This window comes from Tenrec ecaudatus, chromosome 11, assembly GCF_050624435.1.
Source record: "Tenrec ecaudatus isolate mTenEca1 chromosome 11, mTenEca1.hap1, whole genome shotgun sequence".
NCBI lineage: Eukaryota > Metazoa > Chordata > Mammalia > Afrosoricida > Tenrecidae > Tenrec > Tenrec ecaudatus.
Window position 1 is genome coordinate 47,787,419 of NC_134540.1, and position 7,473 is coordinate 47,794,891.

The 7,473-nt window shown below is 49.1% G+C and overlaps 1 pseudogene; it reads right to left on the minus strand.

Moving 5' to 3' along the window:
• Nucleotides 1-7,037: 7,037 nt before the first annotated feature.
• On the minus strand, nt 7,038-7,210 carry LOC142461832 (U1 spliceosomal RNA; annotated as a pseudogene).
• Between the last annotated feature and the right edge of the window lie 263 nt (nt 7,211-7,473).

A 7,473-nucleotide genomic window follows, 5' to 3' on the forward strand; every position in this document is an offset into this window, starting at 1 on the left:
GTATGTATATGTATGGATTGTGATAAGAGTTGTATGAGTCCCTAATAAAATGTTAAAAAAGAAAAAGAATGTAGACCCACAATTTTACCAGAAAAGCTAGACAAATAAAGCTAAGAAACCAAATGAAGAAAACCTAAAAATTCTACTGTGCTCAATTCCAACTCATGGTGACCCAGTATAGCACTCCTGAGACCGCAAATCCTGATGAGAGCAGATAGCCACACCTTTCTCCCGCAGAGCAGCTAGCGGCCTCACCTCGCCTGCCCTGCAGTCATGCAGCCAGCAGTCCCACGATTATCCCAGAGTCACTAGAGGAATAAGAGCTGTGTCAGATGGATAAGGAAGCCCAGTAGCCCGATGGGCTATAAAGTGGCACAAGGTAGAGAAGAGAAAGATGAATCAAAATGGACCAGGAGTCCTGGTGGCTTAATGGCTAAATGTAAGCCTACTAACCTAATGGTTGGTGGTTCAAACCCACCATCCGCCGCACGGAAGGAAAGGCCTGACGGTCTTCTCCTGTAATGATACAGCTGCCCTATGGGAGGGATACAGCTGCCCCATAGGAGAAAGAAGCCACAGTGTACTTCTGAGTTGGAACTGATGTGATAGCAGCGATGGATGGAGACCCAATATGGTAGAAAGTCTTGGTCTCCGTGTGTCTGTGCTTTTGAGCACAGCGCTAGGTGGTGCTCACGAGCTGGGTTCAGGCCCCTGTTTGCTTGCTGCCTGTTTTCCGTGGGCCTTAGAACCCTGACCTCAGACTGCTCAGCTCTTCCTCTTGGTCCCCACTGAGAAGGTACTTTCCTGTCTCTTCCCCAAGAATACTTAGCGCTCAATCAACAGCCCTGAACTTGAAGTCACCTCCTCCATGCTATCTTCCAAGAGAAGCCTCCCTAGCATCTGCCTCAACCCTTCACCCACTCCCCCCCCAAATGGTCTGAGAACAGCTAGACCACCCAACCACTGAGGTGAGGTCTAGGTTTTGGGGAGGAGTCCCTGCGTGGTGCAAATGACCAGCACTCTCAGCTTGCCAACCCAAAGGCAGGGTGTTCTAGTCTCCGCAGGAGAACGGCCCGGTGATCTTTCCCCCAGAGGTCAGCCATGTAAACCTGACAGAGCGCCATTCTGCTATGACATCTGCGCATGAGGCCACTGTGAGTCACAGCCAGGTGCTTAGTCTCCAGGCCACCGGCTCCTTTCACCATTCAATACTGTGGCTTGGCTCTCAGATTCAGTCCCCTAAGTCCAGCGGGGTGGGGATGGCCTGTCCTCAGGGGGCCCTTTCTTTCTGATGACCAGTGCCAGACCACAGCCACAGCCCAGATGACAGTGCAAGCATTTCTCTGGGGCTCCACTGGTTTCCCTTGGCCACGGCCAAGCCCTTGTTGTGGGCTCCTCTGAAGTCCCCCCTTCTCTCGGTCATCCTCTCCCCTTTGTCTCCTCTCCTTCAGGGCTCCCTGTCTCCTGCAGCAAGGACAGCTTCTCTGCTCTAGCTGTGCACGTGCCCGATTGCCCGTGACCCCAATGATCTTCAGAGTCAAGCAACCAGATTAAAACAAAAACAACACCCCTCCTGTTAATATCCAACTTGGATGTTCCAAGACCTTCTCATCCCCAAAAGGCACAACACGTCAACCCTGGGGTGAACCTGGAGGTGAGAAGGGTGAGCAGAGTGTACCTGACACCACTAATAACCTTTAGTGCTGATGATGCTAGCCACTGGTTCACCCATGTCCACCCTGAGTTCCAGGGAGCAACCCACTGCTGGTCCCCCACCATTCCCAGACCTGACTGCGGATCTGATCCTGCAGAGCCAAAGGGTTTTCATTGGCTACTTCCTAGTCCATTCCAGTCTGGAATGGCTGCCGGCACCTGTGCAGCCTTGGTCCCACACAAGCCTCCCTGACCTTGCAGTCTCGGCGGTGGCTGCCGGGCACTGGCTGGGAATTGAAGTGGAGGCTCTTGCCTGGAAGGTAAGAACTTGACCACGGAGCTACCAACTTCCCGTATTCTCCTCGGGGCTTTCCAGGTCTACCTCCTCTGGGGTCCAGCTGTATAACACCAGCCTTTAGAAGCAGGAAGCACCAACCCCAACCAGGCCACCACGATTTCTTTCCAAACACACGCTCCTTCTGGGGCCCCCACGGAGCAACTTCCCGCTTCTGAGAGGCTCAGCGCTAGCTCCTGCATCCAGAGGTGGAGTGGCGCTGACTAACATCCCGGAGCTCCACGCCAGCCGGTCACACTTCCTGTGTTTGCATCTTCCAGCAGATTATCAAGAAGGGCCCATGTAAAATGATTGGAGACAACAATAAGGAGGACAGAGTTTCGTGGCTCATTGTGCATTTGTGCAAAGAGCTGTGGGGATGTGGGACCTTGCCTCTAGAATGGCGCCCCACACGGAGGAGCAAAGAGGAGTGTTGAGTGGGGAAAAATGGCTCCAATGAAAAAGCGTCCCACCATGAAGAAGCTGCCCTGCAAGAACAGGGTTATTTTTTTAATGATAATACTAAGTAAAAGGCAAATGCAAATTTTACGTGTTATTATTGCCTCTCAGTGTACTTTATTTTAATTAATTTTTATAAATAATTTTTTGGGGAACTCTTATAGCTCTCACAGCAATCCACACATCAAAGATGTCAAGCACACTTGTACATATGTTGCCATCATCACTTTCTTTTTTTGAAAAATCATTTCACTGGGGGCTCTTACAGCTCTTACAACAATCCATACATCCAGTGTGTCAAGCACATTTGTACATAAGCTGCCATTATCATTTTCAAAGCATTCTCTTCCCGCTTGAGCCTCTAGCTCCTCTTTATCCCCTCCCTCCTGAACGCTTCCACCCTCATGACCCTTTGACAAATTATAAATGATTATGATTTTCATATCTCACACTGTCAGCTGTCTCCCTTCACCCACATTTCTCTTGTTTGTCCTCTTTGAGGGTGGGGTGGAGGTTATATGTTGATTATTGTGATTGGGTCGCTCAGTGCACTTTACAACAGATGCCTGCATTAAGGAAGGGGGAACCGATGACAGGGATCCACTTGTGACCTTCTCCCTGGGGGACGCACAACAGAAAAGGGGGTGAAGTGAGACGCCGGACAGGGCAAGATATGACAAAATAATAATCTATAAATTATCAAGGGCTCATGAGGGAGGGGGGAGCGGGGAGGGAGGGGAAAAAAAGAGGACCTGATGCAAAGGGCTTAAGTGGAGAGCAAATGCTTTGAAAATGATTAGGGCAAAGAATGTACAGATGTGCTTAATACAATTGATGTATGTATATGTATGTATTGTGATAAAAGTTGTATGAGCCCCCAATAAAATGTTAAGAAAATGTAAAAAAAAGATGAATAAAAAAAGACGACGAAGGACACTATCTGTATATGATTAAGCTAATCTTAGTTTCCATTCATATTTATAACTTTTCATATTTGCAATTACCCGCCCTCTCCATATTTTCCAGATTTGATAGGATGAGCTTATATCCTTTCCATGGTTGCAAACTGGAAGACATGTTGAAAGTGACAAAATGAGAAGGGGAGAGACGGCTGCTGGAAGAAATGCTCTGTGTTGAGTGGATGCGAACTCATGGCCACCCTGTAGGCCAGTTGGAACTGCCCGGGTGCGCTTCCGAGACTGTGGCTCTTTGCCGGAGCAGAGAGCCTCCTCCTCTCATGGGACAGCTAATCATGTTGAACTGCTGACCTTGTGACTACCGAGTCACCACTACATCACCAAAGCTCCTAAAAGCAAGAAAGAAAAAAGGAAAAGTGAGGGAATGGAGAAAACCCCAAACCAACCTCACGGCCATCGAGTTGATGCTGACTCACAGTGACCCGATAGGATAGGGTGGAACTGTCCTGTGAGTTCCTGAGAGCATAGCCCTTTACAGGGATAGAAAGCCCCATCTTTCCCCAGAGGAGCTGCTGGTGATTTTGAACCGCTGACCTTGCAGTTAGCAGCCCAATGTGTAATCCACTGTGCCACCAGGAAGGACTTCTGGGACTAGAGAAGAGCACATAAAACTGCGCTAGGCATGGCAGTTTGGTTTACAGTGAAACCCCAGAAACTCTGTTCAGCTCTATGGACAAAGTTGTACAATAGCCACCCCAATAGATGGCATTAAGATTTGTGGGTCGCGAGTCAACGAAAAATAAAAGAAACATTAGCATAGTTATAAAAGCTATCAAGGAAGTGTATCAGATGTTTTAACATCATCTCTATCAACAAAATCTTTGAAGTGTCATTTGAAGGAAAATAAGTTGTATCTGGGAAACACTCTTGTCCGGCCCATCACATAGCTTCCCGAAGGGGCATAAATTAGCCTTTATTGTATTTCGTCTTCTTAAGACTGCGATGTTTCTTTAAAATAAATGCTGTCTTCAGAAATATCTCCTAGCTTATGACTTGGTTTGACTATCTTTGATTAAACTGTCCTCTCCTTACTCAAGTTGTTTAAGAAGATGTCACAATGAAATATTGATAGCGGCCGTGGCAAGACTCACAGGGATGACCCTCAGGTCTAACTCTGTTCCAAGGAATTCACGGGACTTTCCAACTGATTCCATTTGGAGTTTAGAGTTCAGCGAGGGCTGATAGCAGCTGGTGCTTTTACCATCTTTGCAGACAGGGTTCACGAAGCAAACGACTCGTGTTCAACTTTCAGAAACACACTGCTGTGTGTGTGTTGTCAAGTTTTGTTTCTGGTGTGTGTTCACAAACAAATAGTGTGTGGTATGGGGCATATCTGATCTACCCAGTCTTTTTCTTTAATTTCCCAGGGCTTTGCGTGACCATGTCTGAGTCCACTTACAGAAATAGGCTTTGTTGTATTTTATTGAAGAATCAGGTTTTCCCCCAACCCCAATTCCTTTAATGAGGCAGAACTATTAATAAGCATTGATGTTTTGTGAATTTATGACATTGGCGATTTCTCAAATTTACGAGGCTTTAATCGCCGTCTTTCTGATCGCAGCGAGATTGTGTTGCAATGGCTACATCCTTGCTCTTCGTAGAGTGACTAACCTTGTCTCTCCCTAGTCTGCCTTCCCCCCAGGACTAGTGACGGCTCTGCTCAGCTTCCCTCCACCATCCCTCCCCCTCACTTTTCTAAGGCAGATACATAAGCAACTCGTGGAAAGAAACCACGGTGTCTCTTGCATGGAGCTGTGTAAAGCCACTGCTGCCAGGTTGGCTTGTGCTCATGGCGACCCATGTGTGGCTCCATGGGGTGTCTTGGCTGTCATGTCAATGGAAATACAGCACCGGGCCTTTTCTTCTATAGAGCTGCTGGTTGGGTTGGAAGCACCAACCTTGAGGTCAGCAGCTGATTGCAACCTACTTTTACAACCTTCCAATGAAGGTCCCCAATGAGGTCTCTGGGCTCTGGCGTCCATGATTCCAGTGAGTGTGTCCTCTGGGGTTTGACAGCCTTCATTGTCTGAATGGACTGGCTCGCTCATTTGAACACCCGCCACTGCCTCGTTTCTAGATGATTCCTTCCTGACTTGGGCAGAGCTGAGAATAAGCTTTGGTCTGGACACTGGGGCCCCTGGACTTCTAGATATTTATTTATTTATTACCCCATTCTTGAGGTTAGGATAACACTTCACCTCTCCAGCCTTCAATTCTGTGATGGATATCTTAAGAGTCTGTCCTGGCTCTGAAATTCTATGATACAGATAAAATGAGAGAGAGCGAGAGCGAGCGAGCCAGAGAGAGTTTTATCATAACGTAACTGAAGCCATTTATGGCCTTGTCCTTACGAAGACTTCCCAGAAGATGCCTCTTCTCTCCCCAACCCACCCCAACAACCCCCCGCCAGGGTTCATCATACCTCCACTGGGTTCCCACAGTGCTTTGCCCTGAACCATTCCCCACTGAGAAGTTTATCATGTGGTATGATTATGTGCTTAGATTATCTGTCTTCTCACAGAGGCCATGATCCCCTGGAGGGCAGGAACTGCAGCTCACTCATCTTTGTTATTTCCAGCCTCATGCCCAGAATCTGTGATGTCATAGGTACCCAGGGATCAATCTGTAGGGGTAAAAAGCAACAGTGAGAGACGGAATCTTTTCCTTATCAGACCACTGGACTGGGCGTCAAGAGACCCTGGTTCTGTAGCCAACTAGCTCTGGGCCCTTTCGCAACTCCCTAAACCTGTGTCTGCCACAGCTGCTGGGCGGCTAAGGACTGAAGCAGAAGATGCACACGAGCACAGCTCAGAGCGTCCAGAACGATCACTCATCGCAATGGTGACCTTTCCCTGAGCCCCTATGAAACCAGATGCTACCATGCCATTTTGTTGACGAGTCAAGGAAGACTCAGAGTCTTAGGTGAGCTTTCAGGTAGCAGGTGTCTGGGCTGGGAGGTACAGCCCACACTCTTCCTACTCTCCTCCTCTGTCGCCCGTGCGTTAGGTTGACATGGTGACATCTGACGGATGCCTGCGACTGCCGACGGCGGTGAGGAAGCTGTAGCAATAGTGCTGAGGTGCCACCGGCATCTTCAATGCATGTGTTTTAGATTTCATCCTATTGAGTTTCTCACCCCTTGACTCTGTTGACGGCTTCCTCCTTGAAACAGACTCTTTCCTTGGCTGTGGTGACACAACCTTGCTTTGGTGACGTCTCCTTTTCAAAAGCCGTTGTTGCCGGCTCTTCCTTTCCTACCCTACCACGAAGAGTCGGTGATCGTTGAGGTGTGGTGCCAGACCCGCTCTTCTTCCCATTCCTTCAGCCCCCATGGCATTGTCTTCTAAGACAAAGGCTGGAGTGAGTCATCGCACACGGCTGATGCCTAAATGTATGTCTCCCACCTCCAGACAAGCTTGCCTACAGGACATCGTCCCCTGGGCATCTATCCCCCCCCCACCTGTTGCTGTCAAAACCATTCCTTCTCAGAGTGACCCTTTGGGACAGAGTAGAGCTGCCTGTGTTGGATTTCCAAGGCTGAAACCTCCATGGAAGCAGACTGCCACATCTGCTGGGCGGCTAGTGGGTTCTAACTCCCAAAGTATTCTCTCTCTTTGAAGTGCGGACGCAGTCCCACCCCCCAACCCCCCATCACCATAAGTCAGGCAGTGGAGTTTCCCACATTTGGGGAAATGGCAGGGGTCAGCACATCCAGAGTGCAATGGGTGAGCCTCGCCCTGGGAAAACCACCCTCGTGATCACGGCATCTCCCCTGCCAGGTAAGTGCCAGCGGTGTTTTTAGCAGCCAACTACTTGGCCGCCACTCTGGTGTTTTCTGCTCTGTCAGGCACCACAGAACAAGGCCCAAACTGAGCGCATGCTCGCCACCCGTCTCCCGGTGACCTCACCTGCTTTTCTTCTCCGTGTTTGTTTCTTTCCTTCTGAGAGACTGATCCTTTATAATAGCCCTAAGTCCTTCGGGTCACCCTTCCCTTACACCCTTCCTGCAGATGCAGCTCACTACTGTCTCTCCCAACGGTCCCAGCGATC